At 36.5% G+C, this 24,320-nt stretch overlaps 1 protein-coding gene across 18 annotated transcripts in view; it reads right to left on the bottom strand.

Moving 5' to 3' along the window:
• BBX (BBX high mobility group box domain containing) overlaps positions 1–24,320 on the bottom strand; it is a 267,802-nt gene that overhangs the window by 163,569 nt on the left and 79,913 nt on the right. The window lies entirely within an intron of this gene.

Raw genomic sequence — 24,320 nt, 5'->3', positions numbered from 1 at the left:
TGGAGCAAGATAGTTTTTTGGGGGGGATAAAGAAGACACATACAAACAGAGAAAAGCTGGTCATAAAAAATTACTTTCTAGCTATAAGTGATCCAGAAAATATAAGATCAAAATCAGCAAAAAGGTACACATACAAATTAAAGGGAAAATTTGACATTATACTGCAAATATAAACATATAACTACATTGTTTCATTTTTTAAGAATTAAGTTATTTCAGTTTCTATGTGAGACATTCATTTAGTTTCTAGGATGCTTCAATTATACTAAATAAATTGACACTCAACTAAGACAATTTCCTGCACCCCTGCAGATCAAGACAATGTATTTCTTTACAATGAGTACATTACAACATCCTCTAGAATTCAGGCATCACTTACCAGCTTACAGGTTTATCAAAATCATTAGTCATTTCACGGTTTGGCTGAATTTTTTTTCCCTAATCAGTCACTATAGTGTGGAAGAACTGGCTCTTACACATTAAATATGAAAATGTGTAAGGATTGGCTTCTGGTCAGGATGGCAGTATACGTAAATACAGTGCTCACATCCTCTCACATCCACATGAAAATTACAACTACACTACAAAAAAATCATTTTTCAGAACTGTCTGAAGTATAGTTGAACAGAAGTTCTACAAACTCAGGATATAAAGAAGCCACATGGAGACTGGTGGGAGGGGCACAGAAAAGAAGGGGCTGGTCCCACACCCATGGATGGTGGGTAAAAATTGGGAGGATATTTTAGCTGCAGAGGTACCCTCAGAGGAGAAGGGGTCCCAGCCTCACCAGGCCTCCTTAGTTCAGGGTTTCAGTGCCAGGAAGGTAAGTCCTGTCATCAGGGTAACAGCTAGAGAGACAGCTTCCTTCCAGACAGAAGTGATGTTGGAGGCCATTATTCCTTTGCTGACCCCTCCCCCAACAGAGCCAGCAGGAGGGAGCTGTACCTGAGTGTCCATCAATCTGGCTATCACTGTTTTCCTCAACCTAATCATTCCCTGAGACCCCACCCCACTCAACTTGTGGGCCCACCCTAGGTGTTTCTGGTGGCTTTTCCATATGAATGGCCTGTCTTGGCTCATGCTTCAGACATTCCTAAAATCTCTCAAACAAGCACCATCTGGTCTCAGTGTGCCCAGTACCTCTTGCTAAGTGATCCCAGTCTTGGCACAAGCAGCAGCCAGCCCCAGTTTGCAGCTTGTCCTCTCCTGGGTACCTCCAAGCCCAGCACAAGTAGCAGCCATCCGCAGATCACTTTGTAGCTCATGTGGAGTAGCTCCAGGCAGCACACAGGCATCAGTTGACATTGGCCTACACCTCCTGGGAGGCCCCAGAGCGAACGCACATGGTGGACAGCTTCAGACCACATCAAAGTGCCACCTAACCACCTCCACAAGTGACACACTCAAGGGGCAGACTCAGTGAGCACCACAGCGTCGCTGAAGTGAGTCCTGCTCCATGGGCTGTGACTCTGCACAGTTGATTCTCCATGGTGGTAGCAGTCAATCCTTTGCAGCCAGCTGGCCTGGGGATAAATTCCTCCCACTGAGGTACCAACAGCAATCAAGGCTCAACTACAACAGGAATGTGCACAAAGCCCACAAGGGGTTGGGGGGGCAGGTGCAACTAAAGAGCCCTGCTCAGGTGAACAGGGAGGCTGTGCCACTGGACCCTACAGGACACCTACTATATTAGACCACACTCCCAAGCCCAGGAGACATAGCCTTTCTACCTAATACATAGAAACAAACACAGGGAGGCTGCTAAAATGAGGAGACAAAGAAATGTGTCCCAGATGAAAGAGCAGAACAAAACTCCATATAAAGAACTAACCAAAATGGAGACAAGCAATCTACTAGATGCAGAGTTCAAAACACTGGTTATAAGGATGCTCAAAGAAATTAGGGGAAGAGTAGTGGAACTTAGTGAGAATTTCAACAGCAAAAAGAAAGACATGAAAACCATAAAAGAGAATCAGTCAGAAATGAAAAATACACTAAATAAAATGAAGAATAATTTACAGGGAATCAATAGTTGACTAGATAATGCTGAGAATCAAATCAACAATTTGGAATATAAGGAAGCAAAAAGCACCCAATGAGAACAGCAAATAAAAAAAGAATCCAAAAACTGAGGATACTGTAAAGAGCCTCTGAGATAACTTCAAGTTTACCAACATTTGTATCATGGGAGAGCCAGAAAGAGAAGAGAGCAAGAAATTGAAAGCCTATTTGAAAAAAAAAATGACAGAAAACTTCCATAACCTCATGAAGGAAACAGACATACAAGTCCAGAAAGCGCAGAGAGTCCCAAACAAGATGAACCCAAAGAGCCCCACACCAAGACACATCACAATTAAAATGCAAAAAATTAAAGACAAAATGAAAATCTTAAAAGCAGCAATAGACAAGCAGTTAGTTACCTACAAGAGAGTTCCCATAAGATTGTCAGCTGATTTCTCAACAGAAACTTCGCAGGCCAGTAGGGACTGGCAAGAAATATTCAAATTGATGAAAAGCAAGGACCTACAGCCAAGATTACTCTACCCAGCAAAGCTATCATTCAGAATTGAAAAACATATAAAGAGCTTTCCAGAAGAGAAAAAGCTAAAGTGGTTCATCACACCAAACCAGTATTACATGAAATGTTAAAAAGCTTCTAGAAGAAGAAAGAGGAGAAGGAGAAGCAGCAGAAGAAAGAGGAGGAGGAGGAGGGGTAGGAGGAAAAGGAGAAGGAAGAATAAAAAATGTGAACAATAAATATGTACCTATCAACAACTAAACTAAATAAATGAACAAGCTCAACAGAAACAGACTCATACATACAAAGAACATTTTGATGGTTACCAGATGGGAGGGAGGAATACTGGGTGAAAAAGATCAAGGGATACAGAAGTACAAATTGGTAGGTACAGAACAGTCAAGGGGAAGTAAAGTACAGCATAGGGAGTATAGCTAGTAATATTCTAATAAGTACATATGGTATCAGATAAGTACTGGATTTATCAGGATGATCATTTAGTAAGTTATATATAATGTCTAATTACTGGGTTATACACCTGAAACTAATATAATATTGTATGTCAACTGAAAAAAATTCTTACTTAAAAAAGAATTAAAAAATAGAAATTAATATCCCAGGTTCGATTCCCAGCCAGGGTACATTCCTGGGTTGCAGGCCATAACCCCCAGCAACCGCACATTGATGTTTCTCTCTCTCTCTCCCTCTCTCTCTCTCTCTCTCTCTCTCCCCCCCTTCCCTCCCAAAAAAGTAAATAAATAAAATCTTTAAAAAAATTAAAAAAAAATAGAAATTAAAAAAAAACTAAAATATGTAATGATGCATGTGAACAATTGAGTACTCCTATCAGATTCAGAGAATCCAGTTGTCACCCAATACTACTGAAGAAAACAATATCTGGAAAGAATGATAAAATATTAAACTGTCTCATCTAGTTTCACATAAGATCTTACTCATTCATCCATATATTTTAAAACAAAGATGGATAAAAAAATAAATTCAGATCTTTGAAGCTGACTACAAAGAATACATAGGGATACTTTCAAAATAAATGACTATTTTTACTAAGGCAACATAAAATTCTTAATTACCATAACACAGGTAAGTAATATTATTAAAATGCTACTTTAAGAAATTACATATACTATCATATTCATTTGCATACCTTTTTTTCATATAAATCCATAAAAGCCAATATAGAGAAGAATCATTATAATAAATATTGTGAAATAAATGAGTAAAAATTGTGAAGTAAAAAATGACTATAAATAACTATAAGAAAAATCAATTGATATAAGTTAAAAATTCAATACAATGTGTGCTGCTAAAATTGGGAGAGGAGGGTCTACCATTAATTTTGACAGAATGGGTTTAATTTTTATTTTGGTTTAAAGACTAGTTTACTTTTTAGTCTAAGAAGTGAGTACATGCTATCCGAGAAATGGCATATGCCAATATATGCTATATACTGAACTTCTTTTAAAATCAAAATAAACTATCAATAATCTTCAGGTACCCTTATAGATTGTTTCTTGTCAATCTTACATATATCCCCAAAATGGACCATGACTACACCTTATTTTGATTTTACTGTTCAATAATTTATCACCTATGATGAGTGGAGAGAAAGGAGGTTGCTTATGATGTAGCCTATATGGGTTTTTAACTCTTAGGAGAACAGAGAAGTCACTTTGGACTTCACTGACTAGGAAAGAGAAGCCAGGGAATTGGGCACAGAGCAGAGTCATTTGCAAGCCTGAAGACCCTGCTTGAGACAGACTTCCTTTGATAGCCAGATTTAAAGAGGCTCCAGATTTTACCAGGCCTTCACAAAGCCCACATGAGTAACTTCAGAAACACAGTTTCAGTATAAGCTGTTCTGCATTTAAATTACAAGTACTTCACCGAGTATTTTGATGTGATGTTATTGGATGGCTATGTGTGACATGTCAGGAGGGCAGATGGGCAAGCAGGGGGAGATGCCTAAAGCATGAACACAACCCTGCAAAACAGTGATTTGAATGTGCCTTTAGATCAAAGCCAGAGTAGATTTTCACCTGAGCCAACTCACGCTTCTCTGTGTTCTCTGGGTCCTGCTTTGGTTTCCTCTCAAACCCCACTCTCACCCACCCAAGGCCCTGGATTCTTAAGTCTGCATTACTTAGTTCCCACTGCCTCATTAAGAACGTGTTCCCTTTTCCTTCACAAGACCTCTATGTCCCACCCATGGCAGTGTATCCCACAGGATGCGCACCTAGCTAGGACTATCTGGCATAGCTCAGGATTCCCTCTGAAAAACTTGGTCATGGCAGGTAGATCAGCTATCTATTAAATATCTATTATCTGCCCACTATCATGACTAGGTTTTTCAGGTGTTCTAGCTTCAAGATCTGGCCTAAGCCACCAATGAAATATCTCAAAGCAACTGGATTTCTAGCACAGCTTACAAACTCTCCCTTAGGGTACTATATTTTGAAAAGCTAATTATACTAAAAAAAGGGGAGGTGCCACTTCTTACAATGAGGCAGACTCCCAATTAGCATTAATGTCCAGTAAAACATTCAGAGTCACATCACAGCAAAATCCCCTTCTATGCTGACACCGTATGCTTTGCACCCTGATGTCACAACTATGTAGTCAGTGCAGAAGGGACTCCAAGGCAACCATGTTGCCCACTTATGTGAAAGAATATTTAATCCCCATGAATGACTGCTTTTCTGATGTTTTCATCATTCTCTGGTTAATAGATTAAGCTTTAACTAACTCATTTTCATACATAACCTTAATTCAATCAAGCTCAATAAAAGTCATTCTGGACTGCAATTATTTGCTAAGGAACAATTACATTTAAAAAAATGCTGGGCATGATATAAGGCACGGTACAGATGCCTCTCCATTTATGGAGCCAGAAACAACGCAAAAATAGCCAAACTGCCAGAAGAAAGGGAAATAAATTTCTTCTTCATCTTCCTGAAAATAGAATACTGATGTTTACACTTGAAGAAAACAAAAGGGAGCACCCAAGAAAGCAAATTTTAAAATAAGTACTTTCAATTTAGGTTTATGCTTTGAAAGAGATTGCATTTCTAATCTAAGAGTCAGCATGACCTCTGAGAGCCTAAACAAGGCCAGGTCACAAACAACAGTCCCAATATCCAATCTTTCACTAGCTGCCTCCATCTTCCCAGAAATTCTGTATTCCAACCTCCACTTTACAACGCAGGTTTTCATAAGAGTTTTCCTATCTTAAAACTACTTCTTTACACAAATACAATTCTTATAGTTTCCTCAATTCACTTTTATGTATTATGCTTACAAATAAAACTTTAATGTATCCTTTTTGTAAGTCAAAAACTTCTATTTAACTAAAACCTTCCCTGTCCTGTGTGTATATAAGGTCCCCCACCCGCCCCCACTCTACTCTATATTTCTTTAATATCCTTGATAGTGTTTTATACAATTAATATAGTACTGAAAATGCATATAAGCTGTTATGTAATTTTGGCCAATGAGTTCCACGCCTCAGGTCACTGTGATCCACCACAAGGTAAAGAATGTTTTTCCTAGAAATGATAAGCTGATAATCTGGCCTCCTGTCAAATCATTTTCTGAAATAAAATATCTTCATATAGAAAGAGATAACTACAGGGAGATATATATACATGTATACACATATACACATTAACATATATATGTCAATTACATACATGTATGTATATATGCTTTTTAATAAAACTGTTATCTTTAGCCATATTTTATAAGACAGTGACAAATAAAAAGTATGAATAAAGACAACACTTTTAAAATTACCCACCTCAGCTGTCTTTATAGTTAAAGCTTAAATCATAGCAATTTCACAAGCATTTTTGGGCAGACATCAATCTTTCACAGAAGTTACAAATCTCAGCTCTACAAAGAATGAAAATCTCTTAAGAGAAAATGTAATTCTGAAGTATATCTTTATTACCTTCCCACCCCTTCTTGCATTTCCTCATGACCCAGAGCCTTTCAGTTACGAAACCATAAACAAGGCAAGCAAGTCTTAAGTGTTCCCTAGATATCCTCCAGTAAACCAAAGCAGCTGCTAAGTCATTCCAGACGTGTCCATCTGTTTGGATTTCCAGTAAGGTGTTAGAAAACACTAGCAGGAGGACAGAAAACTCTAGCACTCATCGTTTGACAGGAACCTCTTACATTACTCAATATTCACTGATTAGAAAGGTATGCCTTAAAAACTACCTACTGCCTATCTACATGCCAGCAGCACAGACACAAACGATATAACCTGTTAGAGTTCTAGAAATTATTAATGACCTACTATGTATTAACACTGCAAAAGATATTATAAGAGTTGCTATTTTCTGAAAGCTGATGATCTAGTTGGGTAATCACACACATATTAATAATAAACAAACGTATAATGTCAAAATGATAAAGAATTTTTTTAAAGGTAGAATGTACAAGGGAATGTTTATGCAGGAAATGAACAAGGCTGGAACCTGAAACACTGGTGGCAACTAGGGTGGGGAGAGAGAATGGGGAGGGTGTTAGAGGCACAGGCACAGTGTAAGTTAAGCTTCAATACTGAAAACCATGCTAAAGGGGACAAAATGCAGATCTGGTTGAATTGCAAGGTTCATATCAGAAAATGGAACATGAAATGTGGGCAAATAAGAAAGTAATGCAATTTGCTCTTTTTTTCCTCTATAGTCTCATAAATAGCAGACTACAGTTAACAGCTTAGTGTTCTGCAAAGCATACTGACCTTAAGGCCAAATCCTGCATCTACTATTTACTACCCTCCAATTGTGGGCCAATTCCTGAGATTCTCTGAGACTCCATTCCACATCTGAAAAACTGGGATAACAATCCCTACAACCTCCAAAGGTTGCCTTACATTTTTAGAAGATATTTTACACACAAAAGGCTTAATATATAGTTAAGTGCTCAATAAATGCTAGCATTCTCACTGGAGTTAAAGCTAAGTGACAGGAAAACATTTAATAAAGGTACATTGTGAATACACTGCCATTTGCCTTGAATATTCTCAGCATTTGCATGATTAAGTGAATTGGTGTTTCACTGCAAATTTTGTTTTGGTTTAAGTGGTTTTAACATATGTTTAATTCTGAGTCTTAGAAGCCATTTCTTAACTACCAATTTCAAGATGCATTAGCTAATTTGATAATATGGGTATCTTATTATAAAGCTCATTTGCCATAACATTGTTGTTTGAGGAACCATGGTGCAACCATGAATTTCTGCAGTTTCTGTAAGTAAAGGCAGAAATGAGTAGGCATTAGTCCAGTTAGATGGCCTGGCAGGGAGGCTCTGAATGGCTCTTCTATATTCCTGTTAACTATATAAATGTGCCTTTGACCTTCTCAGTCAGGGGAAATTGCACATTTAAGGCAGAAGGAGTTTCACTTCCAGGAAGAGTATAAAAACATGCTTGCCAGCAGCTTCATCAGGAATACTGACCAGAAACCACCAGGTACTTTGAGAAGATTCATTAGTTCCATCAAGCCACTGAGCACTGAGCTGGAAAATAGAAGGTTAGAATAAGCCAGCCCTGTGAGCTATCTTGCCTATGGGTAACCTGGGTTAGCACAAGGAAACTCTGGCCTACACACTTTAGAAATTAGCCCATTTCTTCAGGGAGGGGTTCTGTGAAAGAAACCCATTGGGAGAACCAAGGACTGCCTTGTTCTTTGGTGTAAAAAAGGGTTCCTTCAGCTACTTTCACATCAGCAATAATTCACAATATATAAAAATTCTCTTACTTAAACAATTTAAAGTCATTTGATAAAAAAAGAAGTCAGACATTAGCAGTTTACACCATTTTAAATGGAAAATACTGCTGTTTGCTGTTCTAAGTAAAGGACACTAGTCTTTAAGAGAAAGACTAAGTTGCATGGATATAACTTAAATATAATTTAACTTCTGTAATGTTATTAAAACACACTTGTATTGAAACTTACATTGTGTTATTTTTAAAAAATTGTATCATCCAAAAAGAATTCCTGCCCCTTTCAGGAATGTGTAAAGTATTTCTAGCAAAAATCTTAGCAGCAGAAGACTCTTGCTCCTATGTTAACTGCAAGAATATTCCTATGTGAAGACACAAAAGAGTCTTCAAAAGTGATCCACAATAAGTGTTAATACAGTCCCTTTTTTTTTTTTTAGTTTTCTTGTTCCTTTAATTCTTCTTTTTTTCCCTCACCTCTCCCCACCACCCCAGCCATCCCCAGCTCCCTCCCCTGATTCCATCACCCCCTTGGTTTTGCCCATGTGTCCTTTAGAGTTGTTCCTGGAAACCCTTCACCTTTTCCCCTCATTATCCCTTCCCACCTCCCCTCTGGTTACTGTCAGTTTGTTCTTAATTTCAGTGTCTCTGGTTATATTTTGCTTGTTTGTTTGTTTTGTTGATTAGGTTTCACTTATAGGTGAGATCATATGGTCTTTGTCTTTCACCACCTGGCTTATTTCACTTAGCATAATGCTCTCCAGTTCCATCCATGCTGTCACAAAGGGTAGGAGCGCCTTCTTTCTTTCTGCTGCGTACTATTCCATTGTGTAAATGTACCACAGTTTTTTGATCCATGCATTTACTGATGGACACTTAGGTTGCTTCCAGCACTTGGCTACTGTAAATTGTGCTACTACAAACAATGGGGTGCACAGGTTCTTTTGGATTGGTGTTTCAGGGTTCTTAGGATCTAATCCTAGTAGGGGAATTGCCAAGGATTTGATCTCCAAAATACCTAGAGAACTCACATGACTCCACTCCAGGAAGACAAACAATCCAATTAAAAAATGGGCAAAGGACTTGAACAGACACTTCTCCAAGGAGGACATACAGAGTATCCAGAGACATGTGAAAAGATGGTCAGCATCACTAGCCATCAGAGAAATGCAAATTAAAACCACAATGATATACCACTTCACACCAGTGAGAATGGCCATCATAACAAAGCAATAAACAACAAGTGCTGGAGAGGATGTGGAGAAAAGGGAACCCTAGTGCACTGTTGGTAGGAATGCAGACTGGTGCAGCCACTATGGAAAGCAGTATGAAATCTCCTCAGAAAACTAAAAATGGAACTGCCTTTTGACCTGGTAATATGCTCCCTTTTAAAGTTACTTAATGCCAGAGCAGATATTCCTGGGACAAATAATACCACATAGTAATAAGCTATTTTAAATCAGAAAGAGCCAAGAAACTTTCCTTAGAGGGAAACAGGGAGGTCCAATCACAACATTTCTATAGCTGAAACTAAGACAGACCCAAAAAGGTTACATGATTGGACAAAAAGCATTCAGCTAGTTTGTGACCAAGCTTTTCCCGATATTCTACACTGCTGCCCCTGAGGATCTGACATTATTTCCCACTAGACATTCCATTAATTCACAGAATCACAGAATGTTGGACGCAGATGAGAATTGGAGGGCATTCAGTTCAACCCCTTCTACCAAACAGCAATCTAGTCAACATCAAAAGTTTCATATAATGAATTTTGGGAATCTTCAAGAGATAGCCTACGATACAGACATGCATAGACTTGAAATTAAGTCTCTTTATTTATAGTAAAATCTGCAACACAACTGCTGACAAAACAATTTAAACTAACTTATTAGGTTCCCTTGTCCCATATTCCAGTCTCATTCCCTTTCCTTCTTCCAAAAATGGCCATTTTAATGTGTATACTGAGTATTCTGAACGTATGCAATGTTACATAGGCCTGAAAATGGCACATTAGATAAACAATGGTAGAGGAAAGATGCTATTGAGAGAAATCTCTTTTTAAAGTTCCGAAATAAAAACTCAAATAATAGTTTTCTTCTGTTTATTTTCTGAGCTATGTTTTTTTTCCCTCAGAACAAAACGTAGTTGAAGAATTGACTCTGTGCCCACTCTACCTTCATCACGCCTTGAACTTAACCCTCAGATTAAAAACTAAAAGTAGGAAGAAAGGAGTTGATAATGCTAATGTAAACCTAACAATATCCAACATGCCACATGATTTATCTTTCAGAGGCCACCAAGCAGCTGCAAGGCATCTGGAGTTCACTGTATAAGGCTCCAAGAAACACCACAGGTTCTGTCCCATGAATACTTAACTACTCAGCAAAGAATCTCAACAAACACACAGAACTGTCTGTTCATGTGTGATATGAACATTTAAAATCAGAAGTAAAGCACTATAGAACTGGTCTTAAGCAAAATTAAAGATGGGGTTTGGTGTCCTCAAGCTTTCTTCACAAGTCTTTTCCTTTTCCCCAAAGACTCTTCACAGGTACCAGCCAGTTTCACTCCATCATCTGCCACATCAAAACCTGTTTTTAAATAAGTGACTGAGAATGTTTACAATGTTGACTAGGGAGTAAAATTCGAATGCTAACAGGCATTATGTCTAGGTAAAAAAATCTCCAACTGTGAGAGCAGGTAACAAGAAAACACATCCACAGATTTCTAAGCCAGCCCCATCACCTTTATGTTTACACCACCAAAAGCTAACACCTGTAGTCTAAACTTAGTAACATCAGTTGGAATGACTAAAGGTCTGAAAGCAGAGAACAGGGGATGCCTACCTCAGCTGAAAATATGTAAAATAACATACAGCAATGTGAGTCATCAGAATGAAGTATGCAAAAAGCCCGGACTTAGTAGAACTCTACTGTCCAAAAAAGGGGATGAGAGCCCACTCTACCAGGTGCTGTTTGCCTGTGTCTGTGATATCAGAAAGAATTCAAAGTGCCTCTAGACCACATCATTAAAATACTATGAAGAGGGGCTCAGTAACCCTAGTGGGGGCAAAAAGGTTAAAGGAAATGAAAACATTACTCTGGGAAAGATGTGCTATTTTCATAACTTTTTGGCAAAAGTTTTCATAACTGTTATGAGGAAGAGGCATAAGATACAGTTTTATATGGTGATTTCAGAGTTTAAAACTGGAGTCAATGAACAAATGTTCATTTCTAGGAGGCAATCTAGGGTGTTCAGTACAAGGAAACACTTCCAAAACATTGGGTTGGCTGAAAAGTCCATTTCATTTTTTCTGTAAAATAAAAGACACATTTTCCATTTTCACCAATAACTTTATTGATCTGGATATTTTGAATATGTCAGCCATCTCCCACATGGTATAGCATTGATTGTTCTCAATGAATGTCTTAATTTGATTGCTATCTACTGCAAGTGGTCTACCCAACTGTGGAGCATCGTCCAGTGAGAAATCTCCAGCACAAAACTTCACAAACCACTTTTGACATGTTTGATCGGTCACAGAACCTTCCCCATATAATGCACAAAGTTTTGTGTTTTTTTTTGCATTTCAGTTGCATTTTTACCTTTCTTGAAATAATAAAGCACAATAAGCCAAAAACGTTGCATATTTTCTTCCATCTTCGATCTTAAAATGGCTACACAAAAATTCACTGGTTTTGATTTTTTTAAATGTATGCTGATATCACAGCTGTCACAATGCAATCTAACAAATTTGTTTTGAATGAAGTTAAAGACAACTAAGCACAACTAAAACTATCTTACAGAAAAAAAAATGAACATTTTGGCCAACCTAACAGCAGATCTATCAAAAATGAAGTAGTAAGTTCTTTGGATTTTTTCCCTCAATGGAGATGTTCAAGCAAAAATTTTAAGAGTTACTTTACAGGGATTCATGCAGGGCACTGAGGGGGAATTTCTAAGCTTTAGAGTCTAAGATCCAAATATTCAAGATTTTCTACCTTTGTGTAATCAAAGCAAATGAGAGTTGGAAGCCATGAGGCTTAGAATCCATTATGTCCAGCAACTATCCTCCCTTGCTCCCAGTGCCAAATGTGCTAGTGCAGTAACATATCAAAGAAAACCTATAAGCTTATGTTCACATTACTACACTGAATTGAAATTGGACTAATACAAACATTCAAAACCAATAGCATTATTGTCTATTTTCAAAGAACTGTTTTTCAAATCCAAAATACTTTATGGACATCAAATCAAATGTATAAAAAATTATTACAGTAATTGATATGACAAGCCCCCTCCCATTTTATAAATTAAAAAGAGCCACCAATAGCTATAGTTATAAATCTCTAAAATAAACACTATCATATGGGTAAATAATTCAACCAGAAGACTTCTCTATGTATATATTTTTAATCATTATTTTATGAACACCCCTGAAGACTAAGTTACTAATTGTATGAGAGCCAATGATTTTTCAAGATACTCACGTTTGACTAAAAAATTTTATTTTGTAATATGTATCTTACATACATATTAGATCCACATTTTTATTTCGTTTCCTTGTGAAATTTGTCTTTTGGTATATTTTTAGCTGAAATTGTAGGGTGCATTTTGGAGTTGAAGATTAAGAGGCTAGTATCTCGGTAGGACTAACATACCTTAAAACTGACTTCCTGTGGGATTTTGCCATTGTTCCTCCACCACAGTACATTCCGTTTCAGTTAAAATTCCCCTGTACAGATAACAACTTTGATACCTGTTTGGTGAGCTCTCTTGGTAACCACACATTCTGTGAATCATTTTCTGAAGGTCATCCAAACACCTGACATAAAAGCAAAAAACAAACTCCCACAACTCCAACTTTATAAATCTATTTCCTCAATGAAAATAAAACTTCAAATAAAACACAGGTAGAGACACCTAGACACTTGCAACAATGAGTAGAAACAAGCATTTCTAGGGCTCCACAAAAGGTTCCTGCTAAGATCTGTAATTGAAACGTGTGAGTATTCTGAAAACCATTTTCAAATTCACTTGTAATAATTTGAAATTTTAAATATCCAAAATTTTATATAACTACTATTGACATTTCCCAGGGTTAAAAAGTAAAATCAATTTTACATTTCTTAAGCACAGGTCAGAAAGAGTCTTTGGTGGCTAAGGAAGATGGACAGAGACTAAAAGGTCACCAGGTTGCTATGGATAATCCACAAATAGCAAGAATACAGGCACCGATTCAAGCGACTCCTCCTAAAAAAGACAATGTCTTTAAAAATACAACGGAACACCAAAAGTGGACTTCAAGTTATTAGCTTTTCTTTTCTTATTTTTTTAAAAGCTAATTCTAAGCAAGGAGAATGGTTTTAGCCCAAACATGCAAGAATAAGACAAACCATACTATGTATCAAACACAATGTTCATTAAAATCTTATAGATACCTAAACCAGGAGACCTATTTGAATTTTTTTCCCCTAACACTTCACTTTCTCCCTCTGAATAGATAATTCTATGGTGATTTTTTTCTTCCTTGTAACCTAAGAATCTTCAATATTTTCATCCAAATGGATAACTGTCAACACTGCCTACCTGGGGCACTTTGTGAGAGAAATGTGATTAGGCAACAGCCAGATGTGGAAAGTTAAATGCAGGAGGAACCCAAAATGAGCCCAAGGGCTTAGAGGCCTGGGCAGAATGACATGGTGGTATTACCCTATTGTCACAGAAAAGCTGAGTGTCCTGGTGGTCAGTGGTGAGGAGGAGGTAAGCTAAACAGTTGCTGCTGGTTGTCAGAGGTCCAGTTTGTGATCTTTTTTCACATGGAAGATAACATGGAATGAATCAGAAAGAGCTGAGCAGACAGCAGAATCTGTGATTCATCCAAACACACACAGGCTAAAACCTGCTGTTGACAGATGTCATCCAGGCCCCTCACCTAAGAGTAAGGAGAACAGGCTCAAGAACTGAACTCTCAGGTAAGGGGCACAGCTTACCTTTTGCCAATTCTATCATCATTGTGAGAAGTGAAAAGTTAGGAACGAAGCACGAGGGATCATCACCCTTACCCATGACTGACACTGGTGAGTATTTTGGGAGTTGGTGTGAGCAGTCAACAGCGAATCCTGAAGCTCCTCTCCCTGTAGCACCCTATGGGCTGCCTGCAGCACACAGTGTTCTTCCAAGACTTTTCCTTATGTTTACAATCCTACACACTTCAAAAGATCTCCACAAGCCAAAGCATATCTCACTCACTGAAGTATGTTCACTCGGCCAGATCATATTCTATTCTATTTTCTGTGAAACCTGGTTTAAAAGTGAAAGATAAGCTCACTGTTTTGGCAGGCAACAGAAATAACAAACTCATCAGAAAGGAGCAAACCGTATCTGAAAATCTAACATAATTTTCCGCATTTCTTGTCTCAGGTCAAAATATAATAATTTAGTCAATGTCAGCAATGAAAATAATGCCAGGTCTGTTTTTTTTTTCTCCCAGAGTAGAGAAAAAAAAACCATATTCAAATATAAAGAAGAGCTGTATTTACTCTGAGACATTTGTTTAACTAATAAGAACTTGTAGGGACCTCGGAAAGTTTCCACAAATGAAGTTTCCTTGAATCACTCTCAACCAGACTACAAAGCACAATTGCGAGACACTTTTTAAATGCAGATGCCCAGGAGCTTCCTAGTACCTAACACTTCTGATGTCAGAATAATCTGTAGGGTTTGTCTTAGGCATTTGTGCTACTAGGTGATTCTTAGGTGCAGCCAGGCTTAAGAACCACCATGGATACATATACAATGATTGATGTGATAGAAAATTAAGTGTTAGAACTTGCTAGGGGTGGAGGAGTCAAGGGAAAAGGACTCGTGGACATGGACAACAGGGCAGTGTGAGTGAGTGGTGGATGAAACAGGTGGTGGTAATGGGAGAGGATGCACTTTCTGTGAGATTGCTAAATTGATCTGACACTGGCTTAAATAGAAAAAAATCATTCCATAATTCTGCTCAACATCGTATGCATAATTAGTACTAATTTAGGGAATACCATCTTTCATGATGTTTTGTTATCTTAGTCTCTATATTAATAGTTGGTATTTATATGTAGAAATAAGTAGGGATTTATATATTCATATACTCTGAATAGTTTTCAAATGTAAGGCATAAAAGTTGTTTTTTACTTTGTTTCCTTTTTGTTTTGGTTTGTTTCTCCTCCTTAGCAATTAATTTGCATTACAGCTTCCTTTGTGAAGAGGAGGTGCTAAGGGACGAAACTAGTGAATAGCTGGGGAAGTGGGATCACCCAGAGCACACCCAGAGCACACAGCCTTAGTCAGCTCTGTAAGCTCAGTGGAAAGAAATCCATGTCTTATCAGGGAAAAAACTGCTAAACTACCCTAGAAATTGCAAGCCTCCCTGGAGCTCAGATCAAACATTTAAAAAGTAAACACTGCACAATTATGAAGAAATCGAAACAGTTTTTTTCAAATAGGAAAGATCAAGGAAATAAATAAAAATGATCTTTTTGAGGAACACAGTAGTTTTCTATCTAGAATTTTTCTAGATAAAAATATGCTTCTTTTAGAACTGATGCACATTATAAGAGTTTCTAATTTCTCAATCTTGTAAGTGCCCATTTTACTCTGATACTGGAAGACGAGCCCCAAAGCTCAGTTTTGAGAGCAAAACAATGTAAACTACACATCTGGACCAAAGAAAGACCCTAAAATCAGTGCTTGCCAATTTGATGCCACCTCTATGGTTGTTGTTGGTTCAATTTCAAAATTTATCTTAACATTCTATGAATTTTATTAATGATGTCATAGCATTCACGGCAATAACTGCAGGTTTTGTTACACTTAATGGAAATAACCTCAATGAACCCTAAAACAAGAAATTTTCTCATAAAAAAACAGTACATATAGGACAGAAATAGGGAAAAATACTTAACTTCTCTCAACTTCTTTTTCACTGAGGTGCTTCCAGTGACTGATTTTATATTTTGACATCTTTTATTTATGAAGAAGTTGGGTAATGTGTTTTATTTTTAATTCAAATATAAGAATACAGGAGAAAGCAAATGCTTGTTAAATACACTTTATTTTCACATGCACACAATTTTCATTTATATTCAGCAACTGACTATTTGATTCAATATCTTCTGCTAAAAAACATGGAGCCTTTATATGTCTCTATACTGTTAAAAATTGTTAGTGACCATTTATAGCTTTAATTTTTTGAAATATGGAGCCCTCTAGTGGCAAAATATTTACATATTGCCATTTAAAGAAAAACATTAAATGAGTTCTCTTCCCTTTATTTTTTCACAATAAATTGAAGTAATAATTGTACATTCTTGTTATGTATCATTTTAAATAATTGTGTCCTTTTAAAATGTTATATTTATATCACAACCAACAGTAAAAATAGTCAACTTTTTTGAAAATAATATTTTGAACCTGTTTAACCTTAAAGTAGAAGAGTCTAAATGATATTCAATAACACACAAAAATGTATCAGACTAGAAACACATTATTCTTTCCTAATGATCATGTGCCAGATGGTAATACAACTGAGTTCACTGTGGAGCAAAATTGTTGCTTATAGAGTTTATTTGGGAAACTAGAAACTGATCTCTCCTGACCAGCAGCACCAGTTAAAAACACACTACTCAAACAGGTACTTCACTGGAATAATCTCACTTAACTATTAGAGTAATCCTGTAAAATAAGGACGTAGTCAGTCTTCGAGATGGCCTGAGTGATTTCAACCTCTGGGTTGTCCCCTCCCACACAGTATGGAGGACCTGTGTAACCAATAGGATACTGTAGAAATGACAGAATTCTGAGGCTACATCATAAAATACATTGTGACTTCTGCCCTGATCTCTCTTAGACTGCTTGCTCTGATAGATGGCAGCTGCAATGCCATGAAAATAGTCAAGTAGTCCTACAGATAGGTCCACGTGGCCAGGAACCCCACAAGCCCGCCTGCCAGCCAGGTATAATGGTGCCAGGCTTGTGAATGAACCACCTGGAAGTTATCCTTCAGCCCCAGTCAAGGCTTCACATGAATGCAGTCCCAGCCGACACTGTGACTGCAGCCAGAGTCGCCCTGCTAAGCTCCCAAATTCCTGACCCTCCAAAACTGGGAGATAATGTTTTATTAAGTTTCACGTCAATTTATTACACTTAAATAGACAATACAGGTTGACACTATTACTGGTCTCCATTTTACAGAAGAGCCTGCGAATGTTTAAAACTTTAAATATCTCTAGAAAGAGGCATAGTATTTCTTTTTGTTAAACTACTTTACATGTCTGTTTTTTAGCCATTTCCCCAAAACATTCAATAGTCAACTCAAATCCAATCAACCATATAGAACATTTCTTCTAGCTTTGCTTGTTAAACAGATTAACATCCCTAAACTTAAAAAAAAATCCCTTTAATTCTTGAAAGAAAATAAATTATTTTGCCAATCACCATGTCTCAGCCTATATTTCAAATCTGTAATATGACTTGTGTGGAAATCCCTTTTTCTCGTAACCTGTCTTTGTAGCCCAAGAAGGATGCTAATACAGCAAATAAAATTTGACTTAGTTTATCTAAATGCACAGATGCACATGGTGATTAAAAAGTCCTTGCTACATGTCAAAAGCTGTTCTAAATGCTTTATATTAACCATGTAAGCTTCACAACAACCCTATGAAGTAGGTTCTATTATCCCCATTTTAAAACAGGCGTATAGAAGAGGTTAAGGAACTTTCTCAAGGTCACACATAATAATAGAGCCACGTTTGAACCCCAGCAGACTGGTCTCCCAGGCTGTGCTTTAACCAGAAGTCTATACCGGCTGTCCTAATTCGTAATTCATTTATTTTATAAAGTACTATGGGTAGGAGAAAGACCATATGCTTTGGAATTAGAATATTTGAGTTATAAAACCCCTTATATGTGCATGATTTAACTATTCTCAATCTGTTTTTCTCATCTGTAAAATTGGGATAAAAAGAGGTTGCATTTTTATTTTCCTGAACGTTAAAACATAGTCAAAAAACACCCTTCACTGTGCCCTACCCATAATCAATATATATTTGTGTTTTATGTGTTCTCCACTGGAAGGTTTTTATCAAAGCCAATAAACTTAAGCTTCATAGTCCCTTACTTTCACAGCCTCACCCAAGACACTGCCTAATTTCATGTTCAAAACTTATACTCCTTTCCCTTAAGAGGGCCTCCAAATTGAATGATGTTCAGACTCCACAAAATCAGGGATCTACCTCTGTTCTTCCTGTTAATTATTTCAACACTAAAGCTAGCCCAATGAGCTCCTGTCTGGGTGAGAAAGAATAAATATACTCCATTTTGTCTGTCCCACTAAATGTAGCTATAAAACCTAGACACAGTGCATGTTGCAGCTATTTCAGAAGCAGGAAAATAGAAGAACAACAACAAATTTTGAAGTACTATTTTCTCCATTCTCTCATGTGCTGAGCCTCAAGCATTTCTGTGGTAGCAGAGGGAGGTAGCAAAAATAGAAGCCCACAGGAGCAAAAACTCTGAGCAAAGGGAACCTTCATTTCTGATTGGAGGAACATTGGTCCTAAGAGGGTGGGGCAAAACCCTGTTGCTTTTATTCTTTCTGAAACTTCCCACCGCTTATCCACAGACATGGGAACTACACAGTTAGCATAACTAAAGCCCCAGCTTTCCAACAAGGGAAATAAAATGAAAGTGGGAGATGAGAGTAGTTTTAATGGGCCCTTGGTCTCAAGCCAAGCTACACACACATGGGTCTGATCCTAAGTAGACATTGAGAACTGAACTATTAGCTTGAGCACTGCTCAATTCCCAGTTTGGCCACTGGGTGGCAAAGATGTGGGAAAACAACTCCAAACAACACTGAATAGCCTTTGAAAACTAAACTACTGATACAGAAAACAATTCAGAGGGCTGGTTGAAACTTGAATCCTGAACTTAACTGAAACAATTGCATACTTAAACTAAAATGCCAATACTTTTCCATAGGATTTTAAAAAGATAAGAGTCTGAAAATAAAATGTCCAGGATAAAATCTAAAATTAACTGGCATATAAAGAAATACAAAAAATCTAAACTTGCATAGGAAAAAAAAAACAGATACCAACTCTAAAATGACACAAATGACAGCACTATCTGACAAAGACTTCAGAGAAGATTTATAAAAATGTTTTGACAAGTGAGGCAAACGCTCTTGAAAAGGATGAGAAGACAGGACTTAAAGGCAGTGTAGCTTTCTTATATTAACATGCAATCCCACTGCTAGGTATTAACCTGGGAGAAATCAAAACATGCTTACTCACATAAGTTTGTATGCAAATGTTTGTAGTGGCTTTATTTATAATTGCCATAAAATGAAAAGAACCCAATGGCTAAATAAATAAAGAACTGTAATGGGTGCATGTAATATGCTATATGTAATAATATTATAACATATACTATATGTAACATATTATAAATATATACATATATATGTATATATATATGAATGCCACTCAGCAGAAAAAAATAATTGGCTATTGATAGAACAACTCTGATGAATCTCAGGCATTATAGGAAGTGAAAAATTGAGTCTCAAAAGCCTTACATACCATGTGACTCCATTCACACTAGATGCTCCGAAAGACAAAACTACAGTAATAAAGAACAGAACAGTGATTGCCAGGGCTTGAGAGGTGTGTGTGACTACAAATAGACAACATAATGATAATTTGGGGGGCAATGGAGCTTTCTAAATTTTAACACTGAAATGTATACAAAACTTATTCATGTTTTAAAGTTCACTATACAGAACTATACACAAAAAGCCAATTTTATTGCCAGTTAACCTAAAAAGTAAAAATAAAAAAATTAAAGCCAAAGTTTTAAAAAACAGAAAAGCAAATTGCTTATAAACAAATGAAAAAAATGCTTATAAACTGCTTAAATTGCTTATAAACTTATAAAAAAGTGATAAGAGATGAATTATATGAATTTGCTAATTTAAAGGGCATTTGGTCCTTTGAACTAAAAGCCAGTTGATTCAGAACTTAAAATGACTTAAAAAGGTGTAATCCTACCCAATATGCTTCCTGCTGTACTGTATATACAAAACCGAGACCAAAATAGCACGTGGAAAGAAAATCGAAGAACATGGTATCCACTGTCAGTCACCAAGCAGCAAATCACCAAGCAAATCAGGTCTGCAAGCTGAGAAACATCTAAATTTCCTGAGATAAGAATCTCTCTGTTTTGGGAAGATCCGCTCCAATATTAATAATTCCACCTGGAAATTCCAAACTAAGTTCTCCATAATACCACCTACACAGTGTTTTTATTTTCTCGCCCACATTAAAAAACGCACCAGGGAATGCCACTGTCAGAAAGATGGCACAGAAGTACTTGTCCCTAATTCTTTCACGAAATGCAACAACAAAAAACATTGATTATATATGAAACAATCATAAGACTCCGAATGTTAGTAACAAACTTGACTACCTAGCGACTGCAGCTCTGATGGAAGAACAAAAACAGCGGTGCGTTCCCCAGATTTCCTTTTTGTCCCACATACTCTAGACTTGGAACAGAAGAAGCCAGATGCATCCCAACCTAAGTGAAGTATGACAATCCACAGATAAAGAAAAGATGTTAGAATTATCTAACAAATGTTTTTAACTAGCCATCCTAAAAAATTCTTCAATGAGCAGCCACAAACGTGCCTAAAACAAATTAAAATGAAAAGTCTCAGCCAAAAAATAGAAGACATAAAAAAGAACCAAATGGGAGAAAATTTTGGAACTGAAAAAACACAATAACGAAAATAAACTTAAATAAATGAGTTCAACAGCAGAATGGGAGGAGAGAACTAGTAAACTAGCAAAGAAAACAAAAGAGGTAACCCAAAGTAAACAAAATAAAGTAAAAACTAAACAGAGATTCAGGGATCTATAGAACAAGAACAAAAAAAATCCAAAATCTATGTCACTAAAATCCAGGAAGAAAGGAAAGAGGAGAGCAGGGCTGAAAAAGTACTCACACAAATAATGGCTAAAAACTTCCCAAATTGGGCAAGAGACATATACCAAGACATATCATCTCACCCCAAACTCCATCCCAATCTTGAATGTGGAAAGAGAAGAAAGAACCTTACTACATGGAGAAACAACAATTTACATGAGTAGATTCCAAATCAGTAATGATCAGAAGGCAATGGCACGTTTTAAGCTAAAAACCAACAACAACAACAAAAAAACCCTGTTAACCTGGAATCCTATACCCAGTGAAAATGTGCTTCAGGAAAAAAGAGAAAATAGACGTTCTCCGATAAAGGTAAATTCAGAATTTTCACCAGCAGACCTAACCTAAAAGAGCGGCTAAAGAAGTTCAATAAATACAAAGCGGGTGGAGGTGAATAAAAGGAGGAAACTTGGAATATGAAGAATAAAAAAAGGACATGATAAACAAAAATATGTGTAACTATAATAGGCTTTCCTTCTTCTCAAGTTTTCTACATTATGTTTGATTGTTGAAACAAATTATAACAATGTCTGATGACAGTATAATCATACTATAAATGGAGAAAGTAAAAACATAAGGAGGTAAAAGCACTAACTAAAAAGTGTCAATGTATTGAAAAAACATGATCTAATTATATTCTCTGTAAGAAGCTCACTTCAAATATAATAAGACAGGTTAAAAATTTATAAAATAGAAACAGTATATCACACAAACAATCATCAAATAAACCAAGAGTGCTATACTAATCAGAAAAAAAGTAGACTTCAGAACAAAGAAATTTACCAGACACACAACATAATATTACATACATCATGATAAAAGGCCAGCCACATAACTAAAATGATACAGCAATCCTAAATGTGTGAATAACAGACCTACCAAATATATGAAGTAAAAACTTAACTAAAATTAGACACAGATAAATCCACAGTTAGAGTGGAAGCCATCAACAGTTCTCTGTCAGCAACAGATCAAATTATTAGAGAGAAAATCCAAAGGATACATAAGAACTCAAGAACATCAAATAATAGGATCTAATACACATTCTTTTTCAAGACTACAAGGAATATATACCAAGAAAGACTACATAGCAGGTTATAGAGCAAGTTCATCAGCGAATTTAAAAGAATTCTAATCTTATACTCTGATCACAATGGTATCAAATTAGAAATCATTAACAGAAAGCTAATAGGAAAACTCCCTAATATGGAAACTACACAATATACTCATAAATAATCCATGGATCAAAAGTCTTGAGGGAAATTATTTTAAAAATACATGGAACTGAATGAAAGTAAAAATACAGCATATCAAAATTTATGGGACACAGTAAAAAGCAGTGCTCAGTGGGGAATGTGTAGCATTAAACGCTTTGAAAGAGGAAAACCTTATAAGTCAGTAATTTAAACTCCCACCTTAAGAACTGGAAAATGATAAAAATAAACCCAAATAAGAAGAAATTTTAGAAAATAATAAAGAGAAGAAATCAAAGAAAGTAAAAACAAAAAGTATTTTGGTATTACCTTGATACCAAAGACAGACAAAGATGATACCAAAAAGGAAAGCTACAGACCAATACCCCTCATTAGTACAGGTACAAGAATTCCTAACAAAATATTAGGAAATAGAATTCAGCAAGGTATAAAACAAATTATACAACATAACCAGGGATTCACTTCAGGAATGCAAGTATGGTTCAATATTCAAAAATCAATGAATATAACATACCATATTAACAGGTAAGAGAAGAATAATCTTATGAGCATGGAATCAGAAAAAGTATTTGTTAAAACTTCTAAAATGGGTCTGAGAGTATATAAGTTTCAAAATACAACAATCATTTCTATTTTTATATATGAGCAATGAACATATGGACATCAAAATTTTTCATATACTAGAAATGAACATGTGGACACCCAAATTTACAGTATCATTTACAATGGTTAAAAAATAAAACAGTTCAAAGAATGAAAAGACATAGACTGAACTAGAAGACTGAATATAAAAAAGATGTCAATTTTCACGAAATCAATATAGAGACTTAACACAATTTCTTTTTAATCTTCATCTGAGCACGTGCTTATTGACGTTAAAAAGAAGGGAGGGAGAGAGAGGAGAAACATGGATATGAGAGAGAAACATCAGATGATTCTCCTATGCACCCCAACCAGGGATGAGCCTGCAATCTAGGCATGTGTCCTAACCAGGAATGGAACTACTGCCTTTTGGTTTACAGGATGATGTTCCAACCAACTGAACTACACCAGCCAGGGCTAAGAGAATTCTTTTTTTTAAAAAAAAATCTCAGCAAGGTTTTTGGAGATACAGTACATACAGACAGTATGGAAAAGCAAAGGAACTAGAATAGCTCAAAAGTTTTAGAAAAGAAAGAAGGGTGAGGAATCAATCTAGCTGATTTCAAGGGCTATTATACAGCTACATAGTAATTGAAAATGTATGCTATTGGTGGAGGAGCAGACACATAGATCAATGAAACAGAACAGAGAACCTAGAAATAGATCCATATAAACATGCCTATCTAATTTTTGACCAAGGCACAAACTCAAATCAATGGAGGAAGAATAGCCATTTCAAACTACTGGTGTCAAAGCAACAAGACATCCATAGGAAAAGAAAGACCCTGAGCTAAGACTCACATCATAAACAAAAATTAACTCACAATGAATCATGAACTGAAGTACAAAACAAAACTACCAAACTTTTAGGGGGGAAAATATACAAGAAAATCTTCAGAATTTGGGGCTAGGTTAAAAATTCTTAGACTTGAGCCCTGGCTGGTGTAGCTCAGTGGATTGAGTACGGGCTGCAAACCAAAGGGTCGCCAGTTCAATTCCCATTCAGGGCACATGCCTGGGCTTCAGGCCAGGTCACCAGTGGGGTCCATGTGAGAGGCAAACACACATTGATGTTTCTTTCCCTTTCTCTCTCCCTTCCTCTCTCTCTAAAAATAAATAAATAAAATCTTCAAAAAAACTTATTAGACTTGACACCAAAAGCCCAACC

This window comes from Phyllostomus hastatus, unplaced genomic scaffold (genome assembly GCF_019186645.2).
Source record: "Phyllostomus hastatus isolate PE091 unplaced genomic scaffold, TTU_PhHast_1.1 phas_contig_86, whole genome shotgun sequence".
NCBI lineage: Eukaryota > Metazoa > Chordata > Mammalia > Chiroptera > Phyllostomidae > Phyllostomus > Phyllostomus hastatus.
Note: the sequence above shows the minus strand (reverse complement) of the source record. Positions and strands in the feature narration are given on the sequence as shown.